The sequence below is a fragment of the Haliaeetus leucocephalus genome, unplaced genomic scaffold, assembly GCF_000737465.1.
Source record: "Haliaeetus leucocephalus isolate CR32 unplaced genomic scaffold, Haliaeetus_leucocephalus-4.0 Scaffold439, whole genome shotgun sequence".
Classification (NCBI taxonomy): Eukaryota; Metazoa; Chordata; class Aves; order Accipitriformes; family Accipitridae; genus Haliaeetus; species Haliaeetus leucocephalus.
The window spans coordinates 4,675,021-4,689,597 of NW_010972875.1; positions in this window are offsets into that span (position 1 = coordinate 4,675,021).

Genomic DNA, 14,577 nt, shown 5'->3' on the forward strand with positions numbered 1-14,577 from the left:
GACTTTGAAACAACTTTATACCAGCACAAGGGCTAATGAAGGCTAATGCTCCACGCTGCTTGCCTCTTGCTAAATACATATTTCTGTAACATTTCCACCAAATTATATCTACATATTCCTGTGTTGGACTCTGGAAATCAATTCTAACTTGATTTCAGGATGTCAGTCATGGGTTGGACTGTGGCAGCATTTAATCTGCTGCTCTAGCCACCTCAGAAATAAAGTTGGAAAGATTTTGTTTTCACCTTGACTTTGTTTTGTTTTCTTCTTCCAGATACATTTTGTTCTTGCCTATATTACAGCCTGAATAGGAAGTAAGCACATGAGTTAGCTCATTTTGCAGCACTGTGAATTTGATTTTTTTCTTTGTTGTTTTGCATTTGCTTATACCATTTATAAGACTGATAGCTCTGATCGCTGAAGTGCTCTGAACTCTGAGCAGACAATCAAATCTGCAACTTTCATTTTACAATCTCAATTAGAACTCAGTATTACCAATCAATTAAAGAATAAATAGAGATGTGCTGACTCATTTGGAAAATTAATGGTGTTGGCAGTGAGGGAGAGTGGACAGAGCAGGTGTTTGATGTCTGCCCTTGAGTAACTAAACCACTAAAGCTGGGATTGGATTTGAGACCAGGTATAATGTCTGAAACAAAAACATTTTCTGGTACACTGGCTCACATCAGTCATATTCCAGCACTCACTCAGATTTAAGCCACAGTGCCATAACAATATTTTTCCAGGTGGGGAATGCCTAGGCTGATTATTTTGGAAAACAACTTGCCTGAGGGTATTTTCTCATTGCTTGCATACAAGGAGGAACATTATCTATGTCATGAAAAAAGATACTTGCCCAGCCATGAATGGATATTAAAAAAGGGAACAGTTCTCTTCAGCAATATTTTTCTCTTTTTCAAATATCAAAATAGTGATGTATTTCTGACAGGCCAAATTCTCAGGCCACACTTTGATTAGTCCTACTGGAAATCAGCTCAATAAGATTTGACAAGACTTAGGCAGGAAACGAACTTCCATGAAATGTAAGAAATTAAAAAAACAAAACCCCCCAACCAAACCCTCCTCCCCCCCCTCCAGTTCTGAATTGGGGTAAGACACTCTTTTTCATACATTTGTCCAAAAGATGTAGGAACTGGAAACGTTTCACTGTGCTCCCAAAGAGCCTGAAGGTGAAGACAGTCCTCAGGTTATAGGAGACCTGAAATAAAATTCCAGATCCAGCAGTTACTTTGGTTATTTATACAAAGTGAAATATCTGTATCATTATATAATTGTCGCAGCCCAGAGATAAGGTTTGCCTGTCACATCTTAGGAAGTGTCCACAGCTACTCACTCTCTCTGGCCCAGCAGCTGAAGGCCCTCAGATGTGAGGGATTTGGAAAGACCCCCTCCATGCAGCCAAGCTGCTGCTGGGTGTCACATCCCAAGGTTTGAGTGACTCAGGTTCGTGGATATCCTTTGTCAGAATTGAGGTGAAATGACACCAGGGGAGTTCAAACAACAATCAACATTTATTCAGCCAAGCTAACCTTGCCAAAGTACAAGTGAACTTATCAATATGAACCCTGCATCACGTCATTAAGCCACCATTTGAACGGAGAAGGGAGGTACAGAAAAAGAAATGGAAAAAGGAACATGAAACTATATCAGTAAACTGTACAACATGTGCTAACCATATGTAAGCCTTACTTATTTGGGGATCAATTCAGAGAAGAAAATAAGGAGACCCCCCCCCATTGAGTCACGAGGTTCAGAGTAGACCCCATTGCTTTCTAGACTCCTTCTCAAAGAGGAGCCCAGGGGCAGCTGGATCCACTCCTAGTCCCAGACTTGGTCAACAGTTTATGTTTAAAGGGATGAAGTGTAGGGACTGTGGAAAGGAGGGCGGGGAAAGACACAGAGAGGGAAAGGAAGAAAGGGAGAAGAAAAGGATTTCACCGGTCTTGGGTCCAGCGTTGGTGCAGCCAATCTAGAGATCCAGTTCCAGAGGGCGTGCCGAGAACTCATCCTCCCTTCTTTCATACCTAAAGGGTCTACCACCGTAGGTGGGAACTTGGCATCACTGAGCAAGTGCAGCGTGAGCTCAGGAATGTTCCAGAAATGAGTTGGTGGTCTCAACATGCGCAGTTCACATTCCTGGGATTCTATGGAAATGGGTTGGTGGGCTTGGGGGGGTCACTGGGGAGTTGCTTCTCCATCCCTGCAGGCATGACCGCTGTCTGACCTTTCCTTCTGGCACATATGTTGTGCTTCTTCTCATGGTTGCTTAAGATAAGGAAGTGTGGCTTTGGAGAAGCATGGTCCCACCCCCCGCGGGGCCTTCTCCTCCAGCCACATTCTCCTGTTCACACAACTCCAGCACTTTTACAGAGACTGATTTCTCCACCAAAGTTCTTTAATGAATGTTTGAGACATTGGCTGTAATTTGTCAGACCATCACACTGGGTACTGACTCACCTGGGCCATGAGAGAGTGAGGCTCAAGTCCGGTCACTAATTCAGGCAAAGCAGGCAGTGATCATGCACTGCCCACATTTTGGAGGCACCTGGCCTCTGGGTATTGACGTGTTGCTTAGAGATATGGTTTAGCAGTGGTCTGGGTAGCATTAGGTTAACGGTTGGACTTGATGATCTCAAGGGTCTTTTCCCACCAAAATGATTCTATATTTCTATCTTGAGGTGCCCCACTGTGAGTTTATTGTGAAGAGCAAGCTGTCCTCAAAGAAGAGTTGTGAAAACCGTTGCTACGAAAAGATCACTTTTTAAAGAGATCACATTCCCTGATGAAATGTCACGCTGTCAGAAAATTCCCAAACATCCATAGTTGCTGTCCTTGGACTACAGGACTCAAACCACAGTATAATTAATGTAATTTAAATGCCTGTCTTTAAATCCATTCCCAGCCAAGTACAAAACTGTGGAAATGTAAACATTTATCAAGCTTTTTGGTGGGGGTATTTGCTGAGACACATCTGCAGGTACCTTCTATATTGGTACAGTAGCAAGGACTCATTATGCAGATACATCAGGGAGCAGCACCCTGTGGATGCACTGAGTGGGTGATGTTCTCGCTCCAAAAACCACAGGTCCTCCTGGGCAGTGACACTAAATTCCTGCAAACTGCATGATGCATTGAGTCACCAGCACTGTTCTAAAGGGAGCAAGGACAAAGAAATCCTCACATATCCCTTGCCGAAGCACCACTGCACTGTTATGCTATATCTCGAAGTCCTTCACACAAGCTGAAATGAAGACAAGATTTGCCTTTTAGCACATCCTGGTGGCTAGCACACAGGGAAATTAGAGAAAGAAGTTGAAACAGGAGCAGATAAGGGTCATAGATGCACTTTAAAGAACTTAGGGTTTATTTACCCCACATATACAGAAGGAAACAATGGAGGTAGCCTTGGAAAGAAAACAGTCTGTGAGGTGATAGGAAAGAAGAGACCATAAAAAATACAGTACAGTTGTACATGCTCAGTATAACTACTTTTGCCCTCTGGTATCCCAGTGCTCTACATATAACTCTTATAACCCAATCCAATCATGCTTCTTAACAAAAGGACAGTTACATCTCCTAGCAGCTAGTAACAGAGATGTTGAGAAACATCAGTAGTTTCATTTTATTTTATTCTGTTAAATTTTCTGAAGTGAACAATACTGGCACCTATTAGCAAACCTCTCCAGAGGGATCACATACTTAAACCCATGCATCCTAGCTAAAAGATACAATTTTTGATACCCACTAGACCTGATGTATATGGTGCAGGCATCCAGATAGAAAGGATCTCTTCCCCAAAATAAATAGATAAATTTTTGCTGAAAATTCCAGTTTTAAAACAGAACTATCCATTAGGAAATGGCACTGCATTGCCCCTTCATACTGTTTTCCACAGGTTATATAGTGTCCTCCATCCTTGGTGTGCCATCAGAGTACTTCATCAGTACTCCAGTTATGATGTCTCATGAGAAATGTAGCCTGATTGAGAGGTCTGATGAATACACAAAAAGAGGAAATGTGAGGATTTAAGCGATATCTGTGATGAACTACTACAGCAACTTTTTCCACTACAAAACTTGGTGGTAGAGATAACTTTTCTAGCCATTGGAAAACATACTTTCCTTAGCAAAAACACATTTTCATGTCAAATTCTAGTTTCAAACAAATAAATTTCATCAGCTGTAGCTGCAAGTCATCACTGTTTGGCAGAACTCCTTGCTGGTTGCCTGATTCTCTGCATATCTGTGTTACTCATTCCAAAGAAGAACTAAATGTTTCACTTGGGCAGAGACTTCCAACTAAAAAGGTTAATCAAATATAGGGGAACAGATTGCAGGAAAACAGAATGGATAAATTGGCCACACATGACTAAATTCTGCTTTAGAGTTTGCTAGGACTACTGACAGCAGTGTCCCCATTCTTATTCAGCTGTAATTTAGCAGACGCTGGCTGTTAGTACTTCAGTGCTACAGATGCTTGTATAAAAACCTCATTAAATTTAGGGTGTTTAAGGTAACTTTTTGGTGCATGGAAAGGCCTCCTAATGGGTTTCAAAGGGATGCTGGATTTATCGTATTTTGAAAAAAGACACCTCAGAAATGGAAGTTATGAACATGTCATCTGAAAATTATGGGCCTTTCTTGCTCATAAAATAAAGAAACCTCATTTCTACATACTGAATTTAAAACAAGGCATCAGTCTACACTGCCTTGAGTCTAGTCTGCAAATAAAAGAAAATAATTTCCCACAGTGCATATATTTAACAAACCAAATTGTATAAACAGAATTGCTAATGGAGATCCCCAGGCCTGAAGAAACCACAAGCAACGAGCTGAACACAGAACACTTTGAAAGTAACTTTTTTTTCCTTCAAAAATGTTAGGTGAAGAACACCAGCATCATTCACCATTAGTCAGCAGCGCTGAACACCATGGGGATAAGGACAGTTGCCTTCCAAGCTCCTGTCTGTAAGGCTTTCCTGGCAGCCTGCGCACTCCTGCCGCTGCCATCACCCACACACAGCTTTGCTCAGCTCATACAACTTCAGGGTTTTATTCTGGTTCATCAAATTCACTTTTGCCCATTCTTAACATTGTAGAAATGAACTAGGTGGTCCCTCAAGATAGTGTGCATGCCCGGTTACTAAAAATCCGTAATAATTTATGCACGCAAGTCCCAAAGTATGTTTTGGGGTTTTTTTATTTTCAAGTGCAATTTTACTGTGCAACCCATCTTGTGGATTCCTGGGGTAGGACTGTATGTTTTAGTGCTCCCACATCTCTTTTTCCTGGCAAAGACAGTCTTTCCCAGTCAGGTACGTTAATTTGTCTTCTCAGCCAAATGCAAACATCATCTAACTTCTCAGGTAAAAACTACTGCAATTCAGGACTGCAAAAGGTCATTAAACCAGACCTACCCCACAAAGAACACAGGTGCCAACTGACAGGAATACATGCCATGAAGCTTCTGACACCCTCTCCTTCACATAAGATCCTAATTACTCTTTTTCTGCTATGGTATTGTCATCACAACCTGTTGCTCTTCAGCTCCAAGAAGGAAGACACATACTGCTGTGCAGAGCTGCTCTTCCCCCCACCTGCAGCCCGAGGGAGGGAGAACAGCAAGGGAGCTGAATGCAGCCCTGCTCACACTATAGCTGCATTTACCCGGTCACATTAATCTGGTGGCAGGGGGGGACACTGTTTTGGGGGATTTTTTTGTGGGTTTTTGTTGTTGTTGTTGTTTTGTTTTTTAATGGTTTATTAGTATTGATGTTTCTGTAATATATAAATCTGGTTTTAGTTAGCCTTTATATATGAAAGGATGTGTGGAGAAGGGACAAATGTGATTACCTGTCACAGTATAAATCCTGCCCTCAGTGAGATTAAGGAACTGCTGGTTTTCCACATGGCCATGGGCATCTGTTAAACAGAGAGTCTTCTGCCAGCTTATGAAACTGTGTTGCCTCATCTTTTTGGTCAAAAGAGTAACACAGCTGGTGCTGATCCTCCACTCCCTGTCTCAAAGTCACTACAGATGTAGTCCTGAGCCGTGTACCAGCAGATGCTTAAATGCATACAGCTAGTGAAACAATTATTCTAAGGCTGTAATGCATTAACAGGAATTGTACCAGGCTCTAAAGAATAGCAGACAGTCACTGCTAGCTCTACACTGTAAGCCATATGCCAAAACTGTAGAATTACAATTTTTTATAGATGTCCAACCCTTGGTCTGTGAGCAAGAGGTATAACGATTACGATACAAAGACAGTAACAAGCTTAAAATGCAATTACAATCCTAAAGGGATCTGAAAAAAAAAAAAGAAATCTTAAAGACTGGATGCACATTTATAATTTCTTCTGCCTTTGCTTGTGTTATGAAATATTTTAAAGAGGGGCTGAGGCATTCTGTTTTAATATGTGACTGACAACAATGACCCTTTCTTTGCCCTTTTTCTTGCATCTTGGCTAGAATTTCTTAGGAGGAATCAGTGCAGATATTGTATATGTTAACTTAATCTAAAGCAAGGATTTAAAACCAGAAAGCCTGCAATGTCTTTGGAAAAGTTTTTGTCAGCATCTTCTTAGTCTGAAGGCAGTTGAGGGTGCTGCTCAAGGAGGGAGACAAAACTTCTCAGGATGCATGAGCCAATTCTTAATACTCTTACATGGGTTTCTGCAATTTTCATGCAATTGTATCGTATCTACACCTTGCATTATCAAAGTCACCCAGAACTAGATGGTGCACAGCAATGAATGGAATAAAATCCAGGGCTTTTTAAAGCAGCTAAAGTAGTTAAGAGATTCCTGAATATCTTTAAGCAGATTTTTCACTGTCATTTTGAATTTTATGGGGCTTTGAATACTATGGATAGATCATCTTACAGATGCTTCTTATATTTATGCATGGAAGCAGGTAGCAGTTTGTCACTTTGTATAGCATTTAAAAGTAACAGGTATTAACCCTGATGCAGGTATCTTATTTATAGAGAAGTTTATTTAAATGCCACTGTTTTAATCATCTTTGTCACTATTCTTAAATTGATCATAAGCCAAAGCCCTGGACTTAAACAATGAAATCAAAGAGAAAGCAATCCATTATAAGCACCTTAGAATTAAGAAATTCTAAAGTTGTAAACAAATTTGAAAAACAAAAGTATTATAGAAAGGAAAGGAGTCTCACTTTAAGTTTAGAGTAACAAGAATATGTGAGAAATTACCATAACATAGTATGGCTGCAGAGAGTTCAGAAAGTGCTGAATGTGGTCAAATGAGGTAAATTGTTCATTGATACAACTGTCGAGGAGATTTATGTTTCATTTTCTTGGAAAGAAAGAAAAATATTCTTTCATTTATTAAGTGTTAATTCACAGTTCCTTTTCCATTCACTTCTGTCAAACACACGCCCTGGCTACATTATGCTGGTTTGTCATTTCTGATTATGTATCTCATTTGATTATCTTGATATTATCATTTCTTTGAACTCCTATATCACTTTTTTCTGAGTATGAAGTAGAAGACATCTTTTACAAAAGAATCATTTTATCTTCTCTACTGTGGACAATTTTTAAAAATATTATTTTCTTCTCAGTTTGAGCTGTTGTTAAAGAGGTCTATCAATAAAGCAATTTCCCAGTGATTTCTACTGGTTTATTGTTGCAGGTGGTCCATGCCCTGGTAGTATTTTCAATCTGGTTTCATCTATTCACTGTGAAATGCCCAAATGAAACTGTTACAGTCCAGCTTTTCTAATCCTAAACCTCAAACATGCTATTGATTCTTTTACAGTTAGGTATTTATTACAATCACCCAAATGATGTAATATACTCAAAGAAACCATGAGTCAATCAGTTTTTCATCAATCACCTCCACTTACCCATATCCTGAAGAGAAAGAGAGAAATAGAAGAACGGAAACTCCACCAAACCTTCATGGAAGGCAAGAAGGAAAAAAAAACAAAACCCAAACCAAAATACTGTCATATTCCACATTGTCTGATGAAAGCAGTGCTATCTCCTAAACTTAACTCTTTTGAGAGTTAAGGAGAAGATCCATTTTTTCTAATCATTCAGAATATCTTCTGTCAGCTGTGGCAGCCACTGAATCCTGAATACATTATTATCCTGCTAGAGGGAATGGTGGATATGGAAGGGAAAGAGAGAGACAAGATCTCTTGAGTGTTGTCACCTGTTTGGAATACATGAATCCATAGTTAACCCACACAAATATTTCCGAATTCCTTCTGCCTTGCATGCAGGTTGTACACAGTCTCTCTGGGAATCCATACTGAACATAGAAAGAAGGATCTTGGCAGCTTTTGTAAGAGGATCAAGTCTGACTTCTTTGGGCTTTTGGGCTGGAGGCTTTGGCCACTTGGACAGAGCCTCCACTTCTAACCCTACTGTGAATTAAGAAAAGTTTCCAAATACCTAAGGCAGGAGGTCCTTCAGGGACTGCAGGCAGTACCTTTCATCCTCTATTTCAACCTGTTTTTCCTGCAATTCCACTTGCTCGCAGGGAAAAGATGCACTCATTTCTTCCAGCCTTCTGTGGATTCTCTCTGAAATGGAGGGATACCAGGAACTAGAGTTCCAGCCTGACAAAGATGTATTTTGTTACTGACACTATAAATATATGTAATAAAGGAATGCTACTCATTTCCTGACTTCAGTTAACCAGGAGAGATGAACATTACATGGTGCCATATATAATCACTTGTAAAATCAGTGTCCTTTGGCTCCACTCCATACAGCTGGAGGTAGTTTCACTTGCACCCTGTCTGCATACAACTCTGGCCTTCCAAACAAGGTATTTTGGCACACTTTGAAGGACCCTTGAAGGAAGGTTAGTATGGTTCAGCTGTTTTCTTTTTCTGCCTTTAAAAAAAACCCCAACAACAACTAGGAATCATTCATAATATCTGTAATAACACCTAGCAATATAATAACATCTAGAAATACTTATCAGAGAAAAATCACTTCAAAAAAAGTGGAGCATATGGTTTGAAACTCTGCATTCCACAGTGTTTCCATTAATGTTTATATTTCCACAGAAATTGTCTTAATAAAATTTTCTCCAGTCTCTAGCTACACATACCCATCATAAAATCCTAGGGCTGCTACAGTGTCCTATGGAAGCTATTTCTCAACATTTTAGTGATCTCTGGAGAAAAGAAGAACCATGCGTGCTAGCTGATCAGATGATGGCTATGAGCCCTCAATGCAGTATGGCTGTGAGAAAGGCCAATGTTATCCTAGAATGTATCAGCTGAGCTATCTGAGCAGAAATAAGGGAGAGGAGTTACTGCTGAGCAGATCCCTAAATGAGGAAATTAAACAACAGGAGCATCCTTATGTTTCACTAATGATTAATCATTTAACCTCCGTGATATCATGACCTGGTCGTCACCCCGTTTTCTGACCTTTTTGCTGGAATATAGTACATTTTGGTCTTGCTCAGAAAAAGTGCTTTTAATGGTGTTTGGCATAACATGAAGGGAGAAGCATAAAGAATAAATGAGTGGAAAGTTCATAAACTTGCTTGCATGCGTTTCACCTGATCTACGCCAAGATCTAAATAAGTTTAGAAGGTTTACCTGTTTTCACAGACAATGGAATAAAGAATGGTTGTGAAAAAAGATCCAATTTTAGAACAGACTTTAACTACAGCATGTTAAATTACATCCATTCTTTTCAGGTGACAGTAGTTTAACATTTGACAGTGAAGCTCAGACCTATATCCCTGCTCTAGTATGTCCCTGACCAACATGCTTCCATGAAGATTACCATAGCCTAAATGAAAAAACTACATATAGACCAAGCACCAAAGGAATAAAAATAAAAAAATAATTTAAAAGCAAAAGCAGAAACCTAGCATATACAAGGGCAAGATGAAAGGAATAATAAATAATTTCTGTGGATATAAAAAATAAGAAATCAAATTAATATAAAGAATCCACTGTTGTCATTTACTTTCTCTGCATTCAAGAACACAGTAAGTGTATCTGTTCACTGTGAAATACAAGATTAACTGCCATTGCTTGGCTTTTTAACAATTACAGTTCTCCTTTCCTCATCTTCCTGGTATAGTATTGAAATAAGAATATTCTTTCAAAGCTGAAAAAAAATGCCAATCATGAACCATCGACTTAACAATCGTAATTTTGTATGAAATTTTTTTTCTCCTCCACACCACATCACTCATAACATTACCAGTCTATTACTTTACTTTGCTCACTTATGCAATCGACTGGACAATCTAATGCCATTAATTTCTCTCCTACTGATGTGGTCTGTCAGTCAATATTCTGTCTTGTTTGCTAGGGTTTTTCACAGAACTGCAGGAGTGAGGAGAATTTTTAAAACTAAGAAAATGCCACAAAAAGCACAATAATAATAAATAATAATACCAGAAAAATTGGCAGTCGTATTCAAAAATACAGCCCCTCAAAATACTTCAGACTCATTTTCTTAAATTGATGGTATTTTAGTTACCATCCCCTTTAATATATAGTAGATCTGTATTCAGTTTCTCTACTGAGTGTTAAATTCTGAGTATAACATCCATAAGCATAAATAAGTGGCTACATACTAATTTTTTTTAAAGGTTACTCTCCAAGAGAAATGAGGCCTGTAAACATCTTGTACTTTATTCTCACAACCTAAGCTATTATTCTTACATCAGATAAAGACAAGCCATGACTTGGAGTGATTTCACACAGCCTAGAGAAAGACAGGATAGTGTTGTGTTTGGTGAGGTTGCAGTGACTGCTAATGCTGTGTGACAGAAATAGGTAAGATTCTCACGACAAATTATCCCTACCTAAATTATGTATTAGTACCGAAATTACGTAAATATACTAGTTAACAGTCCCTGATGAGCAACATTTATGTAGCAGATATCCCATTTTGCAAGCAAATGCATCCATTGATTTACCCAGTGCAACCAACGTAGCCACCTCCTTTCAGACACTTTACAGCTAAAGGGGATGAAAAGCCATCCTAGAATCCTAGAGTTGGTCATTTAGGCTGACTTGTTAGAGACTTCGATTCTGAATCATCTCCCATCTGTAAATGCATGCCAAAAAAAGGTGCAAGGACAGAGCAGGCAGTAGAACACCATCTGGCTGCTTGGATTTCATTTCTGCTGCAAATCACACAGAGAAATCCAAATACAGCATAGGGGTAAACAACAGCAGCAGTGAAGGTACAGCAGCATTGGCTTTAGTATGTGCAAAAACATGACCCAGACACAAACTGCAAGGTCCTCAGAAACACACTCTGGTTGCTGCAGTGAGCTAAAGCTAACATTGCTGCTACTATTACTTGGGCTAGCTGAATTTAACTGTTTCGTTATTCCTACTGACACATGTAGTACACATACAGCTTTATCCAGGCATGTAGCTATAACCTAGGTGTAGGCCATACTTGAGGAAATAAGGTATTAAAAGTTTTCAAGGAAACACATTGTCAGGAGTAAAACCATTTTGGGCAATATGTTCATGTTATCCACAGTGTCTTGAAGTGATCTATGTCTATTGCGTTTTCTACGAAATATTTGTGATTCTATAAAAATCAACTCAAAGCAAATGACTGTGACAAAGTTTATCACATGAAGATTCTTCTTCTAATAACACCCCTCACTTCAGCAGCCTTTTTACATTGTTTGTTGTGTAGGAACTATTGTATACAGTCCCCTACTGAGTCCTTGGTATGAAAGGTATCAATTCTTGATGCTCCCCTCTGCTTATTGTCCAAGCTGCCATAGTGACTGCAGTGACACTGAACACAGGTCTTTGGCTCATCATCCAGCATGAGGTACAGCATTCACCTGCTTCCAAACCTCACTGGTATTTTCAGAAAACAGGGCTATGAGCCATCCAGCTCCTTCTCTTCACCAGCGAACCTGAAAGACCACTCCTTCCCCAAGGAGATCATGAGCAGCTGAGGTGTGAGCAATGAGCTTCTGCTCCTAAGCCTTCAAACCACATGAATACTGCACCTAGTAAGTATCCACAATAACTACTGATAATAACCTGCTCCATGTATAGCTTTTTGGAGCAGAATTTCATGCACTCAGACCACTGATAGTTTTTTTTTTTCTCCTTCTTCCCTTTGTAATGAAAATTAACTCAATTTCTACAGCTAATTAAGTGTAGCAGCCTCTTCAACTTCTAATTCATCCTGCTGAGAGACCCACTGCTCTGGAGGTTACTCACTAAGCATATACCACCTCCCTGAAAGCATAGGCTCTAGCCTCTTCCAGGCATGCTCAAGTGTTAATACGATGATGTGCCTGTGCTGTCACAGTGTTTTCCATAGTAAAAGCAAAATAAAAAAAATAAAAATAACGGGGAAAGGCGCTCCCCTCACCCCCAAAACAGGTATGGGAAACAAGACTTGCAATGCAAACTATTTGAAATTCTCAAGCTTCCTTAGTACTTTTTTCTTTCATATTAAATGGAAAGAAAAAATAAGGAAGTACTTGGGATTTGTTCCATGCCAAATTACTTCTGAAGAGGACAGACCTGACCAAATGAAGTGCAGTTCTCTGGAGAAGTCTTCCAGTGTTGGCTTTCCAGCCCTCTTCACGCTACTCTTCTAAAGACAGGCATGACCCCCATGAATGCGAGATACCCAGGTGGCCAGGTTGGCCCAGGTCAGTGTCACCTCAGGCCTATGAGAGCTCATGGGAAGCTTGCCCCTTTCCTCCCCACCCAGCAGATCTGAGGTGGTGTTTAACACTTTGCTGTTGAGGAACACAGTCACTGCCTCTTGATTCCCACTGACAAAAGATCAGGTGCTACTTCAACAAAGTGGCAATTTGTTTAAATTGTAACGTTTGCATTTCTGTGGGGCCTGGAAGACATTCTTATGTTCCTTTATTGTCCAAGTAGCACTGTACTTTTGTCAAATGCAGATTCATATTTTATTTCAGCTCTTGCAAATCCCTGCTGAATGTTTTATTAGTTCAACCTTTCTTCTGCAAGTACAATGCACTCAGACAATCCTATCGAAAAAAAATGCAGGAAAAACAGTACCAGACTATTTTATAGTACATACATGCTAAATATTTTCTGGAAACTTCAAAATGAAAAGCAATTACATTTTGCCAACAAAGCAATTATAACGAGGAGCCAACATAAACGCTTTGCAACAGTATGTCCTGTACCATTGATAAAGTGTTTCATTCTCCATTTGAATGCAAAACTCCCCCATCTCCACATAAAATGCATAATTTCATCCCAGACTGACACATGCAGTTTCCATGACTCCATGTGTCTAATGTGCACATTTCCATTGTACATAAACTTGTAAGAGTTCCTGAGTGAGGTAGCTCATTGCCTGCATTCTTCATGCAGAACTTTCAACACTCCAGTTTTGGAAAGTAAGTCTTTCCTCAGGAATAAGCTTTCTTGTTCATAAACACTATGAAAAAGAACTCTAAAATAGTGTCTTTAGGTGCCTTAACAATCAAACTGAAATCCCATGATACTTGAACTCTTTTGCTGTCATTGCTGCTAAGAGTACAAGTGTGTTTTATTGACCTTTCTCCCCCCCACCCCCCAAGGTAGTTCATTTTTCATGCTAGTCTGAAAAGTGAAAAAACAAACAAGTAGCAAGTAGTCAGCAAGGACACACAAACCTCAATTAAACAAAAGTCAAGTTTTTTTCTCCCCAAACTCAAGAAACATAAAATAAATTTAAAAAAACCAAAACCAACTTTGTAGTATTGTAAGGCTGTTCAGTGTTCTGACTTCCGCTCTTCTTGATCTTATTATCATGGGCTCCTATTATTTTACCTATGCAGCAAGAGGTATGATGTGCAAATGTATCAAAGGTCTTTAAAACGCCCTTCAAAGAACATATCTCCAGCTACCATCTGAAGTGGTAATTAAGACTTTTGTGCCCAACTAGTTTGCTTTGAGTTTCAAAGTTTAAGAGGTGCCAGTGTACTTCCATTCCCCACTTAACTTCAGACATGACATCAAGTAATTCCCTGGATAAAGTCCCCCCTCCAGGGAGCCTGTAATCATACACTGGAATCGGTCTGATATTGCTTTGCAAAACCAACAAGACAACCGATTGCTGGAAACAAATGCATCATCACTATATAGTGAAAAGCCTGTTTGGACTGGAAAGAAACTATTAGCTAGTAGAACGTTACAGGTTTTTATTAGCTTTCTCTCCCTGTATTCTGTTAAGCTGTTTTCGCATAAACGCTAGACAGCAATACATTTCAAAAGTCAGACTTTCTTTAACGGTATCCAGATGTTAACAGTCAATGGAGCAGGAATGTTACGTTGTACTGAGGTGTCACAGCCAGACTGGACAGGAACACTAGGCCGGAAACACTGCGACCAACACAGCGGACTCACAGGTTCAGGACGCCAGTCGGGAGCTATCACTACACCACCAACAACCACATAGGATCTAGAATGCCGCCTCCAAACGCGCACACCACTCACCGACAAGGCGAGGCGCTCGGGCCCAGGGGTCCCCTCAGGCAGCGTCCCGGTACCCGCCGCTCCCCGCCGGACGGCCACAACCCCGCGCTC